Source organism: Mesoplodon mirus (genome assembly GCF_964341445.2).
Source record: "Mesoplodon mirus genome assembly, chromosome: X".
In the NCBI taxonomy this organism is placed as follows: Eukaryota; Metazoa; Chordata; class Mammalia; order Artiodactyla; family Ziphiidae; genus Mesoplodon; species Mesoplodon mirus.
The window spans coordinates 126,239,835-126,263,025 of record NC_138981.1 but is presented as its reverse complement, the minus strand read 5'-3'; positions in this window follow the sequence as shown (position 1 = coordinate 126,263,025).

Sequence of the window (23,191 nt, the reverse complement as noted above, 5' to 3'; positions counted from 1 at the left end):
CATTGTCATCAGTTCCCCTTGCCAGTTGCCATTACATTGAATGGTGGCTGATTTAGGCAATTTCAGATGTAGTTTATGTCTGTGTTTACCTAGATCCAGGCTCTGTGCAGTATCCATGCCCATTGTGCTTGAGTGCTGCCTTTATTTTGCTAATGCGGACAAGAAGACAGTACACTTGTTATTCATCTTACTATTTAGATGTTTTTAAACAAGTTAATAACACAATCATCACATGTGAGGATATATAACTGTATTTTCTACATATAGATTTATCAATGGTTAGAAAAATAATTAGCAACTTGTTACAAAATAGAAGTACACTATGCACGTCTATTAATAATACGGGCATGTACGTCATTTCTTTATATCATCAAAAGAATTTGGGATTCAAGTGCAGACGTCCAAACATCATCTCCTGGAATGCATTCATACCATAAGCAATTGACAAAATACAAATGGCTTGTGTTACGAATATTCATGTGTGATCATCACAGCTAACCTTTGAATAGCACTTTAGAAAATGCGTTTGCTGAGCACTTTAGAAAGCAGTGGCACACTTGTCACCTTATTGTCCTCTCACTGTACCTCTCTGAGGAATGAATGGTGGATATTATCATACCCATTGTAAAAGGACTATGTGTATATGAAGTCCTGCATTATTTTTCCACCCCATACTATTTCTGTGAATTCATATACAAAAGAATCAGTATCATAAATTGTGATTGAAAACCCAAGATTATAAAAATTTAGAATCCTAAATTTTTGACAAATTACACATGTATTGACATGGAAAGTAATTGTTTAAAACTGCCTAACACTTTAGCTACACTATTACTGACTCTTCCGTGGCGTTGATTAATGAAACATGTCATTGCATTCCCAAAATAGCCATGCCATAGTGAATAGTTTGAGTCACAATTCTGACCATGGGCAACGTGAGCAAGACCCCGCTCTGGGTTGGGATCTCAGCCTCCAAAATGTCAGCCGCCATCCTGGATGATTTTACCAACCCTATTCATCTCATGTTTCTGGAAGTGGCTGGATCTCTCCTCTTCCATGACCGCATCCTCTCTTCCTCTGCTCCATCGCTTACCAGGCTCTGACAAAGCAGTTCTTTTCCCTTTTCCTTTCATGTCTACAGGTGGGAAGGGCTTCTCACTTTTGCTAGTCCCTGAGTACTTCCACATTCATTGTTGCTTCCCTTAACCCTGCGCTCAACTCTGAATAGTCCTTAAGTAAATTATCTTTGAATCACAGCTGAGTCTGCCTTTATGTTTCTTACTGATACCCTGACTAATGGTGTTCTGGTCCATTTATTTAAGCTTCTTTTATATCCCATAGTAAAGTTCTATGTTTTTAGATAAAAGATTGTATTAGATTAAATTGTGTGTATTTTATAATGATGTTTTAATTAATGGAATATTTTCTTTTTATTTTCTAACTGGTTATATTGATATATAGTCCTGAATAGATGTAATGACATTGAGGAGTGCTCACAATGTAATGCAAAGCCAGAATAAAAGAGAATTACAAGCTATGTAAACATATATAATATAAAATACCATCCCAAGGAAAAACTCACCAACATTTTTAAAAGTAGGCTTTAATAATTAGATTTGGGATGGTTTTTAAATAGAAATATCTATTATTTAAAAATTGACCACTGAAAACAGCTGCAACCCAAATTGTAGAGAAATATGCAGGGCACATAATGACCTGTATGTGGAAAATTGTTAAGTTGGAACTTCTAGTTTCCTGGCTATACCCAACCACTAGTCTTGACACTGAATCAAGTGGGAGCTGGAAGGGAAAATACCTTGCCATCCTACACTTTTTGTCTGTTCTTCCCCTTGGCTAAACCCAATCAGAAGCCAGAGGGTAAACCCTGGCTTAAACCCTGAGCTTCAGCTTTCTCATTTGTGAAATGGAGATGATATTAGTATCTGGCTCTTTGGTAGTCAAGAGCTTTTTAAATAAAATCATGTATGTAGAGCCTCAAGTACAATACCTGGAATGTAGAACGTGCTCAAAACTGTTAAATTCCTGCCTAATCCTACTACCTAAATAAGACTGGAGAGATGTATCTAGAAATGGTGACATACCTAGCGGGAAGGTTATCCTTAGACTTATCTATCCCCTGGACATCCCTCAAATCATCCCCATAGAAAGAGCAGGTTTCCTTCATTCTGAGTTGACCTTGCCATGATTAGGTGCATATTTTTCTGTCGCTATCTAATATATTCCTTTGATGCATAAGTTACATGTTTTTCTAGCTGGAGTTTGAGTTTCTGGAGAGTAAGAGCTGTCTTTTTCTTTCATATCCTTCAGATTTGTTGAAATTGTGATAGATGCTCAATAAATATATACTGAAGATTTGTCTACAATGAAACACACAAAATTATAGGGCTTGTAGGGAACTTTAAAATCAATTTTTACAATAACTTCACTTTACAAATGAGGAAACTGAGGCTTAGAGATGTTACAAACGTTGCCCAATGTCACAGAGCTAGAAAGTAGCAGAGATAGCATTGAAGCTCAGATTGGCCCAGTTCCCATGCCAGTGCTCTTTTCGTTACCCAGTACTCTTTTTCTTTTAATATGATGAAGTCAGTGGATTGGAAATTGATTGGAAATTGTAGACTACTATCACTTGTCAGTATTTTGGAGGAAAAATCTTCTTTTGGGAGGATCATTTACTTATATTGGTGGTTTTCCCATATTAGCTCGCATTCAAAATCTTCTAGAAAGCTTGTTAAAACACAGAATATAGAACCCCACTCCCAGAGTTTCTGATGTAGTAGGTTAGGTGGGCTCAAGATTCTATATTTCTAACAAATTCCCAGGTGAAGCTGATGCTTCATCTTTTGAGAGAAGCTGAACTAGAATTGTTATGGATTCATTTTTTCTCTTCTCTTAAAACCAAACTGGATCCAAGAGGGCATTGTGTAATCTCAGCTTCCTACAATGTACAAAAAACAGGACAGTACATGGAACTAGCCTTTCCTTGAAAGCATTTTTCTTTTGTTTGAAAGAGAGTTGGTGAGCACCTAATCTGTAGTACACAGTGCTATAGAAGATCTTAAGGTGTATAAGACCCAACGCCTGTCCTCAAGGCGGCCCTGTGACTTGATGCAGGAGGAAAAGTCCACTTCTAGGATGGGCCAGGAATGAGCTATGGTTTAAGAAGTGGTGGGGTTGAGGAAGCTTCAGTACATTTGTAGACGTTTTCCAGAGGTAGTTATATTGACCAGTTTCTGTTAATTGTCAACTTACTTCTAATAACTTTGGGCACATGTAAGTAAATTCTGAAATACTAAATATTATTTTTAATATAATTCAGTGCAGTAATAGAACATCTTGGAGTCTTTTCTAATTTATTTTTCATCTGAGCTATTATTAATTACAATGGTGCTTGAGGCCTGAGGAGATAATTAACAGTCTTTGTAAGTGGGAAAAAGTGTTCTATGGGCTGGAATTTCTGCCAGTTCATTTGGCAGAAGTGGAACTAATTCCAAACACGGGGAACCCAATGACTAATACTTAAGCAAGTTAATGATTTTAGCCAGGATTCTTTTTGGCTGTCTTTTAGACGTTTATAACTAGGGTCCATGGACCCCTAGGGACTGTATATATGAGCCCTAGGGATCCTGACCCCACGAAACTGCATGCAAAAATGCCTGGGTACAAATTTCCTTTGTTTTTGTTTTTGTTTTTTTTTTTTTTTTTTTTTTTTGCTTTAGAAGGTCAGTGCTTTTATCAGATTCCCAAAGGAGTTAACCACTTTCCTACAGGGATACCAGGAGAGAAACAAAATAATTGTAGCCCAAAGACTTAAATTTTGTTCTTGTATCCCATCTATGACATTTCCCACCTAGGACTTTTCCTCTTGTATCTTCACCATATGTCATGAGGGACATTTTCCTTACTATTTTCTTGGAAGGAAGGGGTAGAGAAATATTAGGAAATAGAAACCATCCCCAGAAGGCCACCCAGTTCTTTTTTACCATCTGCATCCTCATCTGGGCTAGTTGCTTGCTGATGTCATATGTTTACTTACTCACCATTCATTTGACTATCATTTAATATAGATAATTAATAACTGTAGCAGCCAGAAAACTCCCTGGCCAAAGTAGATGCAGATCTGTGATTTTGAATGACTATTCCTGGAACGAATACCTATGTAGTTCTGTTTTCCTCATCCCTTCTATCTATGTAAATTGTACCACCTGGCAAGACCCAGCTCAAATCCCTCTTCCCCAGTGAAGTCTTCTTCAGTAGCTAGACGCAGAGCTCTTTTGTCCACTTCATGATAATACAGCATTCTTTGAGACTATATCAGCCATTTTGCTATTTAGTTATGTTCAGTTTAACACTCCTTTATACAAGGAAAATGAATGGTTCACATGTGCATGCTGTGATTCAAGCACAGTGACATGAACAGAGCAGGCACTTAAAAATCATTGTTGAACAAATGCAGGGAATGGTCTCAGTTTGTCAACATTATTCTCCATATTTGAGAAGTAAAAACCCTGCCATTCTCAATTTGCTTCCCTCAGCACTTATCAGTAGGTTTACCCACATTGATGTCCCATGAATTCACAGAAGTAAAACAGCTGGCAAAAAAACTGGAGTGTGGCACAGAACTTGTGACTTCTAGGGAGAATGACTGAGTCAGCAGCTGACGTTGCCAATTTCTTCTGTATCCATTGCAATCCAGTAGCTTCTACATTACAGATTCATCCAACAGTTTCAGTGGATAAGAAGCGTTTGAATTTTCAGCTTTGCTGCTGGGAGTCGTATGGACACCTTTAATCTCCAAAGAATGTGTTTCTGGACATGATATGAGCTAGATGTTGAACATGTTTGCTCACCGAAATCTAATTAATTCAGAAGCATATAGTCATCATCCACCATTGAAAATGCAGACTAACACTAAATGACTTAACACTTGAAGGACAGCAAACACTTTCACCTGCTTTATCTCATTTGATTTTTATAAGCGCCCAGCAAGATATACAAGTAAGTTGCTCAAGATCATTCAAGGACTTCATGACCTTTCCAGTAAACTAGGCTACCATTTGATTCCATATATCCCTGCCTATTAAACACCAAGTTCAGAAGGAAAATTCTCTTCTCCTGAAAATCACCATTCCTTGGCAACTGTATGATATAACTCTACCACTTTAAAACAACAGAATGAAGATAAAGCACAGACAAAATTAGATTTGACAACCTAATGGAGCACCCTTCTTTTTTATTTGAAAATAACATTATTCAAGCATCATCATTCAAGTCTTGAGTTTCAGCAAGTACACGACATGTTTATTTGGCATTTGAAGGAGAGTTGAAACCACCAAATCACACAGTAGAAGGCAACATGTAATTCCACTTTGATTAGTTATGTTTCCTACTGGCCCTTGGTTTGAAAGGCCTCTCTTAAGATTCCAGTAGACAGTACCTTATATATTCCCTTTAATTGTTGAGAAACAAAAACTTTCCAACAATCCAACTTTATTACATTTTATTATATTATTTAGTACACATTTACTTATGTTTTGGTAGTTCTCATTTTACATAGGCTTGCAAAAGAGCTTTTTAGTAAGTCCTTTGGCCTGGATAGTTTAGGGTCTTCTGCCTGAAGACAGCTTATTTGAGCCTAAGAACTCCCAATGCTGATTGCCTCCTCTGAGGTATATCATTTTCCTAAAGCTTATGGACAAATGAAAAACAAAACTCTCATAATCCTATCCTTTTTGTACCTGTTATTTCTGCCAGGAATGTCTTTCCTTTTCATCTAGTAATGTCTAAATTATCCTCATGACCCATGTTAGGACCTCAGTGAAGCTCCTTGATTCCTACAAGCAAAATTACCTTTTCCTGCTCTGTGTTCCCACAGTATTTTATTCATTCCTTTATCCTATGCTTGCTGAATTCTACTGTGGAGAAAGAATGTCGCCTGCCATATCAGTAAACAAAGGATGTTGCAGCCATCAAGCCAGCAGCCACTGTAGCCACCCCCAACTGTGCCCCCTGAGGGGATTCAGGATGGGGAAAAGTGGATACTGGCCGTAGATAGTTAAGGTGCATATCAAGGGAATATTTTCAATGAGCCCAGACTCTTGCATCTTCCCATACATAGAAAAGTGGTAAATTCATTAACTTGAGATGTCCGGGTTTTCTTTAATTAACAGTAATATTTTCATGTTCCTACTATTTGTTTTTTGGTTTTAGGTTTTTTGTTTTGTTTTGTTTTTTGCAAAAACTCCTATATTTCCTGGCTCCTCCCTTACCTCTTTGGAACAGTCCCTCAGAGCTATCTAAGAGGCTGTCTCCTGGGCTTAAGTTCTCGGAAAATCCGCTGAATAAAACATAATTCTCAACTTTTAGGTGGTGCATTTTTTTTCGGAGGACACTATTAAAACTCAGTGTTTACTTCTCCGTTTCCCCATATTGACCATGAGCAACTTGAGGTCAGGACTGATTTCTGACTTCTTTCTGTTTCCCACATGGCCCAAGGCATCATCACTCCTTTCCTCACCCCAATATAGCATTGATCAAGTGTCAGATGTCATGTTAAGGACCTTACAGAGGTTAATTAATGAGGCAAATAGTGTTATCCCAATTTATACTGTTGAGAAGGAAGAGATTTTCCTCTACTCTTCTAGGTTCTTCTGGCTGGTCTAAGAATTAAATTCACATGGAACAGACTGACAGGAGAAAATCAAAGTTCAGTAACACGTATACATGGGAGAGACCCAGGAAAACTGAGTAACTTGCCAAAATGGCTGAAATCCTCACCTTAAATATCATCTTCAGCTAAAGACAAAAGAGGATGTTGGGGGTAATGGTTTGGGGCTTCAAAGGGGAAGAAGGCAATTGACATGGAAATGGAAAAGGAAATGTTTGGTAAGCAAATGTTGGCTGGGCCAGGCAAAGACAGTGGGACACAGGGTGGACTCTGATCTCTAGGCCCTGTTCCCCCCACCACACGTAGCCCATATTCTTTGCAGATATCTCTGGAGATAGCTCTATTCTGGGAACAGGCCCTTTATCTAAACGTTTTAGGCAGTTAGGGGAAAGTCAAAGTTTCTTCCTCTTTTGGGCCTTCATTGTTTTCAGCTCAAAATAATCTGCATGCCAAAGAGATATTTAGCAGTGGCAAGTTTTGGTCCCCTACAATACTCTGAGAAAAACTTTTCTAAGATCATTCAACTAGATGGTTGACAAGTCTGGATTTTAAACTAGAAAAACATTTTCTTGGAATAAAATTCACTTAACATAAAATTAACCATTTTAAAATCAACATTTCAGTGGCACTTAGTTCATTTACAGTTTTGTGCAACCATCACATCTATCTAGTTTCAAAACATTTTCATCACCACAAAAAGAAACTCTTCACCCATTGAGCAGTCAATGTCCATCCCCCTCCCCTACCCATGGCAACGAGGAATCTGCTATCTGTCTCTAGGGATGTGTCAATTCTGGATATTCATATAAATGGAATCATGCAAGATAAGACCTTTTGTGTCTGAAAAGCCTGCATCTTATTTCAATTCTCCCTAAATTTAGGGTCCATTCCCTTACTTACTACATTTTTTGGTTTTACATGATAGTGTTATTACAAGTTCCTGTGCGCCATGCACAGTGAGGTCAAACAGATGGAAGCATCGGAGTTTGGAGCAGAGAAAGGTTTATTGCCAGGCCATGCAAGGAGATGGGTGTCTCATGCTCTAAAAAAACCTGAGCTCCCTGAAGAGTTTCAGCAAAGCATTTTTAAAAGCCAGGTGAGGGAGCCAGGTAGCAGGGTATGTGATCAGCATGTGCACAGCTCTCTGATTGGCTGATGGTGAGGTAATAGGGCGGTGTCACAGGGGTTCACATTATCAGTCCTTAGGCTCCAGGAGGCCTGGGGCTATGTGCTCATGGTCATCAAGTGGTAACATCTTCCATTTGGTGGGGGGTCTTCACATCTATAAAACAACTCAGGAAATGTGCATCAAATACTGTTATCTAGGTACTTCAGAGAGGAGCTAAAGCAGAGGATAGAGGGGAAAGCCCCATAGGGTCCTACTCGGTTATAATAGGTGACCACTCTATATTGGATGAATGAATAAATGAAGGCTTATAGAGAAGACACCAATCAGGCAACTTATTTTCTACTTAACCTAGTTATTTATGATTTGATTTACCTTCATAAAAGATCCTTTGGCAGCTTTTAAACTGTCAGTCTAAGGGACAGCAGCTTAGTGGTAGCTGAACAGAATGGAAGGTAGTAAGGGACACACATTTGTAGTTGGCTCTCTATTCAGGGTCCATGTTACTTCGAATTGACACCTACAATCGATTTACTCATTATCACACTTTTTGGATAAATGCAGAGGAGACTAGGTGATTGGAGTGAAGCTCACCAGCTACATTGTATGTGAATGGATCGTTATCAATTTGGTTGCCAGGACTAGAGGCTGGGCTCCTGCAGGGGAAATGAATGCAGGTTTTCCCCAGCAACTACTTTTCTCCAACATGTGAGCTATTTTTTGGACAAAAACTGGGTTGGGGGAGCTTGTTTCTATGGGCCGCCAAGAAGATTTAAGAAGTGCCTCCTTGCTTGAAGGCAGTTTGATTTGCTTGAAGGCAGTTTGATTTGTTAGTAGGGCTGTTAAGAGTGTCGATTTTCTTTTCTTTTTTTTTTTTTTTGGATTCACAATGTGGGAGGTGACTTTTGATACTACTTGAAAAGTAATTAAATGCATGACATTTAATCATTAATGACTGACTTGTCTAGTTATAACTAAGGAAATTCCAAATAGATAGTTCTTAGTTTCTGTCCAAATGCACATTATTTTTATATTCCCTACATGCAGTGTGTCTCAGGAAGCTTTCTTAATGTCTCTGTTTTTATTGGAAATTTAATTATACCTTCACAGATATGACAGCAGAAAATTAGTACACTTAACTCTTAGACCATCTTAGTGCTCTTTGGGGCACTATTTCAAATCTGACACTTCGTGTTTTGTGATGCTAAGAAGGGAAATTCAGTTTTAGTTACATTTATTTCCAGGAAAAAGGGAAATAAAATGCAGGGTCATAATTTTAAATGGTTTTCTACTATTTATGTATGGATTTGGGAAAAGGACAATTATCATCACAGTTTTAGGCATGGCTAGTTGTTTATATATGCCTATCTGTACTACTGTACATATAGAAAGGCCTTACCTTTTACTTAAGTTCAAATTTTTATTGTGAGGTTATTGTAGATTCACTTGCAATTATAAGAAATAATATGGAGAAACCCAGTCTACTTTTCACATAATTTACCCCAGTGTCTTGCAAAGCTATAGTACAGTATCCCAACGAGAACACAAACATTTATCCAGTCAAGATACAGAACAGTTCCATCACCACAAGGATCCCTTTGCGTTACCCATTTATAACCACACTCACCTTCCCCCAATCTCCATCTGTAATCTCTAGCAACCATTAATCTGTTCTTTCTATAATTTTGGAATTTCATTATTTCTATATAAATGTAATCATACACTACGTAACCTTTTGAAATTGGCTTTTTTACTCATTATAATTCTCTGGAGATTCATCCAAGTTGTCGTGTGTGGCATTATCTTTTATTTGGAAACCAAATTACAGATATTTTATAAGCAAAAATGAGATAATTGGAAATAGGCCTCAATATTGTTGTTTTTCAGAGTTTCTTCATTATAAACCAATTTTTAAAGGGAAATTAATCATATTCTTTACGCACATGTGTCTAATCCATCCTTCCATTCCACTTCTGTGTGACACTTCTTCCAGGAACATAAACTCTTCAAGGGCAGTGACCATGCTGTGCTTACCCATAGGTATTGATTTTCTGTTGTGGACTGCCCTTACCACAAAATCAAGAAACTACAAAAATAATCTGAGGGTTTGAAAAGTGGCAAGTTGTGTTTGCTGTCGTGGTTGACACTCAGAAGAAGAATCTGTTAAGGGTCATTTATCATGTGTAGTTTTCCACTGAGACTATAAAAATAGATCTAAAGGTCTTAGTATGATATATGAATTAAATAAAGCAAGAGATAAAAATGTAAGTTCTGTTCCCCTACTATTCTTAAGTCAATCAAAAGGTTTTGTTGAGATTATGTGGATAAACCAAATGCAATGCAGAGCTTTCAGATCCAGCAGATTCACTAGTTATTTCCTGTGTTTCTTCTGTTTTCTCAGCTCTGTTTAGTAAAGGCACTATATGCCTTGATTAATAATGTAACTGGTTGAAAACTTAATTTTCCTTCCTGGAATACCATGTAAAAGGAAATACTATCATAGGATTAAAATGGCTTTTGTATGCTTAAGGCCAGGTTTTCAGGCTGAGTGTTCAGACACATACTGCACCATAGTGTAGTGGAAAGAATAGGAGATTTGAGATCATAAAGACTTGGATTTGAGTCCCATATCTATAGCTTACTAACAGTCTGACATTGGCAAGACACTCCAAGCCTCAGTTCTACACATATGATATAGGATATTCTTAACATTTATCCTATTGTAGTGTTATCCTCATTTCTCTGATGTTCTTTGAAGCAACATTTCTTGAAAGAGTTGCCTAGAGTTTTCTGTCTTCCTTCACTTCCTCTCAGCCCACTCAGAAATGTTTCAATATCTGCCATTCTAGTGAGATTTATCTTATCAAGGTCATCAAGATTCAGCTTGATCTCAGAATTTCAGCTTGGCAGCTGTAGCCTGTCTAGAGGACCAATAGGGCCAGGTCCACGAAGGGTCTATTTACTTGAGAAACTGTGGCATCTTGGCAAAGAACACTCCTAGTAGGAGAGCTGTGCTTTTCAAATGTTGTCCAATGTCAGTTTGGGAGGGGAAAGGAGAAGATGAGGGAAAGATTCTAAGATCTACAAATTGTCCTCAAGCCCAGCTCTCAAAGACCTGAGTCCTGGGGTGTGAAAATCATCATAATATGTGATAAAAGATAGAAATATAAAAACTGTATCACTCAAGTCTATGTAGGATGTGAAGAGCAGAACCCCCTGGTGTTTTGTAGTCTATGCATGTACTAGAGTATAACACCTAAGTGCTAGGGTGCAGTGCCTAGAGGGACAAGATGGGGCACCTTCCTCATCTGGGGTGACTTTGGAGCACAGCATTGCAGATACTGGAGCCCAGAACAGATACAGCTGTGTGAGTCAGAGCCATTTGGAGTGTCAACAGGCCATCACTCTTTAGTGCCTGGTCATCAGTTTTGCTAGCCTTGTGTTTGTGACATGGTGATATTACTGTGGTCATTTCTGTAATAGGTTCAACTATAGCAGCTGGAGCAGGAAAGGACAGGAAGAAACGGGAGATGCTATATGGGAGCCAAGAGGGCTAACTGACAAGCACACAGGAAACACGTCCTTTGACATTTCCTAGAACTCTCCCTAAGGAATTTGGGAAGGAGCGAAGATGATGTTGGCTTTCTATTTAATTGAAAAAGAAATCTGCACTCCTTCTCCTGACTTCCCAGGATCTGCATAACCTAACCTGTACAGTACTTACCTCTCTAAGCTCACCTCATACAACCTTCTTCTTCCCTCGTAACATTCCATTCACATTGTCCTTCTTTAGGTTTCTTGAACATGTTAAGCTTGTTTATACCCTGTGGCCTTAAACTCTCAGTTTATGTGCCCGGAATGCTCTTCTGACTGTCCTCTTGTCATTCAGGTCTCATCTCAAATGTCACCTCTACAGAAAGGCCTAAACTAAACACCCCATCTAAAGTGCCTCCCTTCTTACTCCCTCACTCTGAAGTTAATCTCTGTTATATTTCCAGGTTTTGTTTTACTACATAAAATTTTAAAACATGTACCTGCTTATTATCTGCTTCTCTCCCCACAGCTGTAAGCTTAACGAGGGCAGGGTTCTTGCCTGACCCGTTCAAGAGAGTACACCCAGCACTAAGAACAGTGTTTGATAAGGAGCAGGCACTCAATGAATGCTCCTTAATGAATGCTTAATAAATAATTACTTATAACTAATAATTATTTTGTAAGTATATAGTATATGTTATAATATACAATATAAATGTGTTTGATATATCAAACTATTATCTGATTGCAGAGTATAGGTATATGATTATAAACTTGATCATTTTATGGGTTGTGCTTATAATAATTAATTATAATTGATTAATAATTAATTTTAAAGTAATGGGGTGAGTATTCATGGTATACTATGAATACCATGAATCCCAATATTATGTGGATGCTTTTTTTTTTTTTTTTTTTTGTGGTACACGGGCCTCTCACTGTTGTGGCCTCTCCCGTCGTGGAGCACAGGCTCCGGACGCGCAGGCTCAGCGGCCATGGCTCACGGGCCCAGCCGCTCCGCGGCATGTGAGGTCTTCCCGGACCGGGGCACGGACCTGCACCCCCTGCATCCGCAGGCGGACTCCCAACCACTGCGCCACCAGGGAAGCCCTGTGTGGATGCTTTTGATGTCATAGTAATGAAGTGCACTGCTATCTGGCTTCTGCCTAGCTTCCTGGCCAGACTGAACAATGAGCTAGCTCCTCCTTGTGTCTTTCCCATATGCTGTCCCTCTTCACAGAAAACTCTTGCTTCCTTATCCCCATGCTTCCTCTGACTGACTCAATTTTAGTCAGCTTTCAGCTGAGATACCACATTTTTAGGAGACCTGGGTTACACATACAGAGAAAGATTCCTTGCATCCATGTCATGCAGATACAGAGCTCACTTGAATATCCAGACTTCCTCAGCTATCCTGCCTAGTATAAGGTCACTTTTTCATTGCTGTACCTCTATCCACTTGACTTGTCAAGGGCATTGTTCTCTTTGCTTCTGACCTGGTTAGCTTTCAGAGTCCTGTGTTGGCTCCTCTTCTTGTGTCTTAGAATCATTTTCCAGATGTCAGAATAGAAGGACTTTCACCAAACACAGAAATGACTGATATCAATGCCATGAATGGCATTACTTTCTCTCTGATGCCTCTGATCTCTTTCATCACTTGTCTTTATATCTGCACACTCTATGTGTTGCCAACAGGACTCTTCCCGATAAATAGAGATGGCTGTCTCTCCTTTTAATGGAAAGACAAGAGGTTGTTTATTTGCCCTCCAGAGGGACCCCTATCTTCTCTGGAAGTTGTGCTTCAAGGGGATCCATTTGGAAATTTGAAACAAATATTTTCGAGTTTCATTTCCTGGTTTCCTTCTTGTGGGGAAAAGCAGGATCAAAGGGACACTCTGCCCCAGGGATTGCAGCTGTGGCTTAGGGTTCTGTGAAGCAGCTACCTTTTAACTCTTTTCTTCCCCAAGCTTTATGATTGCACGTGAATCTATCTGTCCACTATGTAGTCCTTGGAGCTTGACAGATTTACTATAATAGCCTTTGATACAGTAAGACCCTGATGTGCAAATGAGAGTTGATTGGCCATGAACTGAATTGTTCCACTGAGGCTGATGACCTACCTTGTAATGCTTCCTTGAAGGGCATCCTTATCTTTGTAGACTCTAAAATCTCTAGACAGTTTCTGGACACTCATTGATGATGTTCATGATAATGATAATGTTGATGATAGCAACAAGGACTATGTTGATAATGAACATTTTTACTCACTAGGATGCAACCTTCATGAGAGCAAAGATTTTTGATGCTTGGGTTAGTTATGTACCCCAAATGCCTAAAACAGTGTCCAGTATATAGCCTAGAATCAGCAATTTTTTTTTTTTTTTTTTTTTTGCGGTATGCGGGCCTCTCACCACTGTGGCCTCTCCCGTTGTGGAGCACAGGCTCCGGATGCACAGGCCCAGTGGCCATGGCTCACGGGCCCAGCCACTCCACAGCACGTGGGATCTTCCCAGACCCGGGGCACGAACCCGCGTCCCCTGCATTGGCAGGTGGACTCTCAACCACTGCGCCACCAGGGAAGCCCAGCAAATAATTTTGAATGAATGAATGTGCAGTACTACATATTAGAACCTGTGCTGAACGTCTTACAAACAAACATTTTTCTTTCTTAATCTGCATAACAACTTCATGGAGTGCTATTTATAAACTCATTTTACAGATAAGGAAACTAAAGCTTAGACATGTTAAAGATGGCTTTTCCAAGAACTTAGAGCTAATAAGTGATGGAAAAGGAATTCAAACCCAAGCAGTAGAACTTCACAGCTCATACCCTTAGCCTCTATATTCTATTTGGAGATTGATATATTTTATGTCAATAAAATGCAAATTAAATGAATAATTCATAAGGAAAGCATTTTGGTTTTAGCATAAAATGTTTATGTGTGAAAATGTATTCTGCAAACTAGGAAGGGTGAGTAAAATTGGGGACAGGTGTAGGGAAAGCTCTATAATCTCTTCAGGTTACATTGGTTGCCTCTCAAGAGAATAAAATATTTTCCTCAAGAAATTCAGATTCATTCAGAATGTTCTGTGTACCCATTGTCTATGAGAGAGGTTTGAATTGTGTTTCTAGTGCCCAACTAAAATTAATAATTAGTTCAGAGTATAAAGGTGCAGTAATGGCTCTTCAGTTAAAAACCTATATGTTTTATGGTTTTGCAGTTTATTTTTTAGTGTGTATGTTTTCCTATACCTTAGACTTTTAGTTATTATGTTTAATCTGTGAATTGTGTAGCTAAATGCTTTATGTGGAATCTTTACTCTTGAGAAAGGCTCTGTGGTGTACTGTTTGAAAGCATAGACTTGGGGACTAGAATTTGAATTTTGTTTCTGCCCCTAACTGTTTGACCTGGGCAAGTCACTTCATCTATCTGCTGTTCAACTGTTTTATCTGTGGAGTGGGAAAAACAATAGTATCTACTTGTCAGAGTTGTAAGAGTAAAATGAAGCAAATAATATGAATCACTTGAAATAGGTTTTCATATGTAGTGAGAGTTTAAGAAATTGTCTGTGTAACTTTTTCTCACCAAATTCCCGAGGAAGAGTAGTATTTTATACGCCATGCATTCACATTCATTCTCTTGGACTTTGATTATAAAAGTATATCAGTACCAACCAAATAGAAAGTGCACTAGCTCTTGAGCCAAAAAAAATTAATAAGATTCAAGTCTTGGCTCCATATCTTTTGATCTCTGTGATCTTATACCTTTGCGAGTTGGGCATGCTTTTCTTAAGAATTACATTTTCCCTGCTATGGGACGGACACATGACAAGTTTGGACATATGGTTTCATTTTTAAGGTCTTTACATTGTAGGGGAGGAAAAGTTTCTCCACTACCCTCTTAAGATCTCTGACTGGACCTAAGAATTAAGCTGACATAAGACAGATAAACAGGAGAAAAGCGTAACAAGTTTTAATTATTTTTTATATGTTTATGAGAGTCTTCAGCAGAAAAATGAAGACCTAAAGAAGCAGTTAGGGTTGAATGCTGTATACTGAGCTGGACAAGGAGAATAAATTGTGTAGACCCAACAAGGCAAAGGGTTTAGGCCAGGGTAGTTAATTTGGGGGAGAAGTAACTAGGAAGATAAAGGTTAGTTCAGGGCCTCCCTGGTGGCGCAGTGGTTGAGAGTCCGCCTGCCGATGCAGGGGATACGGGTTCGTGCCCCGGTCTGGGAGGATCCCATATGCTGCGGAGCGGCTGGGCCCGTGAGCCATGGCCGCTGGGCCTGCGCATCCGGAGCCTGTGCTCCGCAACGGGGGAGGCCACAACAGTGAGAGGCCCGCATACCGCAAAAAGAAAAAAAAAAAAAAAAAAAAAGGTTAGTTCAACAAGGTATGTTTGAGCAGATTTTTTTCGACCTCAGCTTCTAATCCGTGGTGATAAAAATGTCACATTCCTTCTGGTGTAGGGAGGACATCTTTCACAGGGTAGTCTCATCTCTTGCTTTTAAGAAAAAGAAGGAAGGTCAGAGTGTTCTTTTGGTATTTGCTGCTTTTCAAGGGCTTTTAACTCAAAATAGTTAATATGCTAGAGTGGCATATTTTGGGGTGATGTGTTCTGAAGTCTTTCACAATGCTTCATTATTCCACATACCCCATGGAGGAGCTAACCGTTTTAGGGAACTTGAACGCCACATTTGGTGGAAGTGTCCGAAGATGCCTTACCTGGAGTTGCTGAGGAAGAGTGCTTTCACACAGGAAATGTCTTTCAGGAGACTTGTATAAAAAAGTACTATGATAGGTGTCTTTTTCCCCAAGATCTTGAGTTGAGTCAGGAGAAAACACTGTATTTAGGAAAAGTATTTGTTAACGAACTGATAGGCCTTACATGTTGTCACCTCTATGCTCAACTATTGGTTACAGCAAATGAGGTAGTTAACTGTCAAAAGAAAGGAGCTACATTCAGAACACATGTCAAGAAATATGATGTTAAAATCATCGCTGCCCAATATACACCAGAAAATTGGTTGAGAGGAGCAGTACTTGACAAGAACTGTTTTGAGGATATATATTCCCACTATTGCTCAAGATATGCTAAAGAAGGTGCCATAATTAAATTAAACCAGTGAGGAGCTAATTACCTGGCTCATTTTGTCAGAGCTCACCACAGATCTGTTTTCACTGAGGTTCCCTTTGGGGATTTCATTTTATAGGAGAGGCCCCAAAGAAGTAGCCCTTGGAAACTCTTGTTTCATGTATTGTGAGGATGTTTGTTAACTGGCAGTGTATCACCTGTGGTAAGACTCGAGAGAAATTCTTATCTGATCTCAGTGTCAAGTGCAGATGCAGTTCTGAACAATTGATCTGGGTACTATGAACTTAGCTGGCTGAATTTCCCTTTTTTACAGTGACTTATGGAGAGCTTAGAGCGAAGGTGATGACCCACATAAGGCAAAATAAAGTCCATTATGACATGCACTTCTTATTATGAACCTTAACCCATTTTATATCCTGATTCTAGATATTCTCTCCTCTTTCATCCATGCTTTTAATCTATGCTCTCTTGTTATATTTTATTTTTTCTTCCTGGCTTAAATTATTTCCCATTTAAGGTGAGAAATAGGTAAATACACATATTTTAGCCTTAAACAAACAATTAACTCTTCTGGAGAGAGTTTATCATAATAGCATAGGCTCATGAATCAGAAATATTTGGTTTCTGAGCCTGACTCGTCTACTTCCCAGCTGTCTCAGTTTTTGCATTTTAAATGGAAGCTGATAACTAGCTACTCCATGAGGTTGTTGTGAGGAGCAAATTAGCTAATACATATAAAGTGCATAGCACAGTGCCTGATACATAGTAAGTGCTCAATGGAAAGTACTGTTATGATCTAAGTACCTTTTCTCATCAGTAAAGTGGTGATAACAATACCTAGTCTATCTAATTTTCAGAGTTATTATGAATAGTTAATGACTTAATTAATGCAAATGTGCTTTTTGAATCTTGAAAATTGTACAGTGCTCTCCTTATGAGTTATACATATATATGTGTTATATATGCATGTATGTATACACACACATAAGTACATATACACACATATGTACACACACACACAAACACTATACATGTGAGTATATATGTATTACATTTATACGTATATATGTATATATCAATACTTAATGTTTGCAGCTGCAGATGTAAGCTTCATGAAGACAGAGACCTTGCCTGAGTTCTTCAAGGGAATACACCCAGCCCCTAGCATCTAGCACCTAGAACAGTGTTTGGGATAGAGTACGCACTCAAAAAATATTTTATGAATAATGAATGATTGCTGGTCCCCATATCCAGAGTTTCTGATTCTGCAGGTTCCTGATGGTGTTGTTGCTGCTGGTTCGGGAACCATCTTTAAGAGCTAGTGGCTTAGTGGAAAGGGTGAAGTCTTTGGAATGAGACACATCTGGATGCAAATTTGGGCTCTGCTGCTTGTATCTATCTACAAGTTATCTATCCTGAGATGTACAAGTTATCTATCCTCAGGTTCAGTTTACACATCTGCAAAATTAAGATGATGGTGATATCTACCTCAAAGGATTCCTGCGACTTTTGAGTGAGATGAGATACACAAAGTCCCTCACCTAGTGCCTGGGATATACAGAGTTGGTGCTCAGTAAATATTAGTTTATTTTCCTTTCATTTTAATAAACAATGATTTTCTCTTTTTATCTTCTTCTTTTATCTATTAAAAATACTCTGGGTGGGTTTCTCTCTATAAGCAGGTTAATTGATTTGAGGGTAGAGTGAAAGCAATTGTATTGGAGTTTAATTCATTAAGCAGTGTTTGTTCACATTTAATGTCTGAAAGTAGATTGCAGATATATGTAAATAGGTCTTGATAGGTAAGAGGTTAACTTTAAAAATATCTCTAGAGAGCTCTTCCAGATGTTGTCTAATGACAAAGCGGGTTTACATCAACCACATTATCCTTCAGCTGTTTATCGATTGAATGGGTAGAGTGAATGTGATGGAGTCAGGAGAAGCTCTGTGTCATCTTGGTGAAAGATTTTTAGACTCACTTAAAATACTTTAAAAAATTGAAACTGGGTGATTTTCTATTCACAAGCTATCTAAGATTTCTGCCTCACGGGACCAAATCTGTGATGGAATTTGGACTCTGGAACTTCTCCATGGTGTCAGATGGGGCCAGTCTGTAGCTGAAACTACATTCTTGCTGAACTTCCCTTCCCCTTTATTATCCTACTTCCCTCACATCCCTTCTTCTGAGAGCACCTCACCCCACAAGAAATCACTTGAACAAGAATACCCACCTCAGACTCTGCTTCTTGGGAACTTGACTACATACAAAGCTTAAAAAATTTTTTTGGCTGTGTCATTTAAATTTTTAAAGATATATTGACAAAAATTGTATATATTTAAGGTGTACAACATGGTGTTTTAATATAAGTGTACCGTAAGTAATAATTACTACAATCAAGGTAATTAACGTATCCATCACCTCACATAGTTACCATTTAGTGTGTGTGTATGTTGAGAACACTTAAGATCCACTCTTTTAGCAAATTTCAAGTATACAATACATAATTATTTACTACAGTTACCATGTTGTATATTAGATCTCTAGTATTTATTCATCTTCTAACTAAAATTTTGTACCCTATGACCACCGTATCCCCATTTCCTCCACCCCCCAGCCACTGGCAACCACCATTCTACTCTCTGTTTTTCTAAGTTTGTCTTTCTTAGATTTCACATACAAATAATACCATGAAGTATTTCTCTTTCTGTGTGTCTGGCATACATATATAGATAAAGAAATTGTAAATATCTCTCTATCTATTTAGATATATTTATTTATTTATTTTTGGCTGCGTTGGGTTTTCGTTGCTATACACGGGCTTTCTCTAGTTGCAGCGAGCGGGAGCTACTCTTCGTTGTGCGCGGGCTTCTCATTGCGATCGCTTCTTTAGTTGCAGAGCACTGGCTCTAGGCGTGCAGGATTCAGTAGTTGTGGCACATGGGCTCAGTAGTTGTGGCTCATGGGCTCTAGAGTCCAGGCTCAGTAGCTGTGGTGCATGGGTTTAGTTGCTCCGCAGCATGTGGGATCTTCCCAGACCAGGGCTCGAACCCGTGTCCCCTGCATTGGAAGGCGGATTCTTAAGCACTGTGCCGCCAGGGAAGTCCCCTCTATTTAGCTATAAATATTAGAACTTCAGTGACAGGTTGTTTCCATATCTTGGCTATTGCAATGAACATGGGAGTGTAAATATCTCCTTGAGATACTGATTTCACTTCCTTTGGATATATACCAATAAGTGAGATTTCTAGATCATATGCTAGTTCTATTTTTAAATTTTTGAGAAGCTCTATACTGTTTTCCATAGTGGCTGCACCAGTTTACATTCCCACCACCAATGCACAAGTGTTCCCTTTTCTCCACATCCTCTCAACATTTGTTATCTCTTGTCATTTTGATGATAGCCATTTTGACAGGTGTGAGGTGATATCTCATTGTGGTTTTGATTTGCATTTCCCTGATGATTAGGGATATTGAGCACCTTTTCATGTGCCTGTTGGCCATTTGTAGATCTCCCTTAGGGAAATGTCTATACTCTTCCTTTGCCCATTTTATAATTTTTTTCGTTTTTTGCTATTGAGTTGTATGAGTTCCTTACATATTTTAGATAGTAACTCTTTATCAGATAGATGGTTTGCTGGCATTCTTGTGGTGGCAGTGGCGCTGGTGTTTGGGGTGTAGGCATTCATAGTGACGGGAGAGCCGAGGTCCTGGGCTCAGCACTACATGGAACTAGCTCAGCACCTGGGGCCTGGGGCACTGGTGCACCTGCTCTGGTGGTGGCACCAATGTCTGAAGTGTGGGCATGTGCACATCACCCATGGAGCCAGGATCTGAGTGACTCAGGCCCCGAGGGAGGTTAGACACAGCAGCGGCACAAAACTAAGGCTGCCAGGTTGCAGCGGTGTCCTGGGCCTCCGGGGCAAGATGCAGTGGCAGAGTGGTCCCAGGGATGAGTATCAACTACAGCTCAGGCCCCAGGTGTGGAACATAGTCAGCAGCAGCTCAGGTCTGGGAAATGGCAAGGCACCCTGTTTTCTTGTTCTCAGAGAGTTGTATGCAGCAGAGACTCAGACACAGCTTTTATTCCAAACATTTCTGACACTTGCAAGTGCTCTTTGCAATCATTACCAAATTTTTAGATTATGTTTTGTGGGCTAGTTTTACTTTGGATAATACCCAACCATTTAGAGCCAATTATGAAGAATACGATGTCTAGGAAAATTGAGTGTTGCTCTTGCTTTAGAGTCAATAGGAAAATATGTTGGCTATGTCTGATTTGGGGAATGGATTTTAAACTGGGAAGTGTAGCTTATTTACTTATATGCCAGAATTCTGATATATGTTGAAAACCAAGTCCTGTTACTTGCTAACATTTCATGTCTCTGTTGTTTCATGGTTATTAACTTGCCAGTTCTAAAAGTATTTTCTAAATGGTTATAAAATGATATTAGCCTAATAGGACATTAAAGTCGTGTTTCCTTCCCAATTAGGAGGAAATGCAGTATGTAGAAAGATGAGTGCCAGCCCAGTTCTTTCCCTGTTGATAGGGAATCAAGCTTGTCGCTTTGCTTTACACACTTTCAAAGTTCTTCCAATCCTTAAATTTCAAAACATCTCCAAGATAAGCAATTAGCATGCTTAAGCATTGTTGATCTTTTTAAAATAACTTTCAATTTTTGACAACAGACCTGAAATAAACATGTCTTTAACATGTTTATTTTTAAACATGTTTAAAAATAAACATATTTTTAGCATGTTTAAAGGTATTTAAAATAAAAAATTTCATGCTTTACTTGTATTTGTTTAATTATTTAGAAATTATCTTCTTTAGAAATGCCATCATCTTCTTTAGAAATGCCACTTGATTCAGTGGAATGGGCCCCCATCCACCAGGTCTGTAGCAGAAGAGCCTAGCCTCCAGCCATTGCTGTTTAGACCAGGAAGAGCCATCTGATCAGGCTGGACCAGTCACATTATCCTCTGATTTTCAAATTTGGATAGGGAAATTCTAATTTGGTCTGGTTAAGTGAAATGGTTGAAAACAACTTGTGACTCATCCGATGGCCATCTCTCCCAAGCAGACCAAGTCCCAGTTCTTCCTGAGTCCTTACTGCATTTTGCTATTAGTTTCCATGAAATTGTTCTGATTCCTTATGCACCAGAATATAGCTGTTCCTCATTTTCTTTCTCTTTGGGAGGATGAAAAGGAGGATCATAAACTGTACATAGACTTGTAGTTGAGGGTGAAAATTTGAACTGCACACACCAGAGGGTTCTAATCTTGAAAAATGAGAAGTGACTAATGTTCCATTTATATTAGAGTGTTCCCTTCACATTTTCCTTTTTATATTTAATTGCTTTGGAATTTGTCTGTTATTTGCAACCTAAAATTTATAGTTAATATTCAATGGCTCTGGCAATGAAATTTATTTCAACAACAACAAAAAGTTATAGCAAGTATAGTAAAAACTACAAAATATATTAATATTTTCTTTTTGGTTCATCAACTTTATTTTTTTCTTTTATTTTTTCCAGCTCTATTGAAATATAATTGACATTTAACATTGATTAATAATTTTAAAAAGCACAAAACATCAAACAATACCAACCCATTTAAACAGCATTCCTGATGATTAACCAACCTGTCTTTTTCCTTGACCACTTCTGATAGAGGAGGGATTGCCTTACAAGGCAGCCTATTCCATTTTCAGACAACTCTAATTGGTAGAAAGTTCTTCGACCCTTTCTCTTACTGAATTATGCTCTGATCTCTGGAACAACACCTTTTTGACCTGTTCTGCTCTTGGGATCTAATAGAATTAGTATAGTGATGTCTTAATCACCTTTTCAGATATTAGAAGCCAACTGTTTGTACCTGCCAAGTCTTTCCTCCTCTGGTGTGTATATCCCACGTTATCCCCACTGCTACTCATATCAGAGCATTTCTGGACTTTTCACTCTCCTGTATACAGCCTTCTATCTATACCTACATATCCATAAATATGGCTATGCTTTAATATTTTTCACCAGTTTTGGAAGGAATTCTGAAACGAAGTGAAAATCCTGCACACGTTTACAAGTTAATACATAAAATCTCAGCTTTATGTTTTAATACTGCTGGTGTTTCTTTGAGGCAGAAAAGTCCACACATTTTTCAAATAGTTAATGAAAATGTATAAGATTTTGCTAAATTTTCTAACATCTGCCTTAAATCTACACCACAAATGTGTATCTACATTTTCATGCATATTTCGTCATACATTCAATTACTGCACTCATTTCACACATGAAAATTGATGTGTCTTTAAATTAGCTAAGCTATTTGAAAATATGGTCCTTTATGTTTACTCTCCTGGCGGGGGGAAATACTATACTGGATCATCTCTCTCTTTTTTTTTTTTTTTTTTTTTTTTTGCAGTACACGGGCCTCTCATTGTTGTGGCCTCTCCCGCTGTGGAGCACAGGCTCCGGATGCGCAGGCTCAGCGCCATGGCTCATGGGCCCAGCCACTCCGTGGCATGTGGGATCTTCCCGGACTGTGGCCCGAACCCGTGTCCCCTGCATTGGCAGGCGGACTCTCAACCACTGTGCCACCAGGGAAGCCCTGGATCATCTCTTGATGAGAAGACAAGAGCATCTAGATGACATTTTATTTTTTTAATTTATTATTTTTTAAAGAGTATCCAGTTTTCTTTTTCTTTTCTTTTTTTTTTTACTTTTTTTCATTTATTTTATTTATTTAT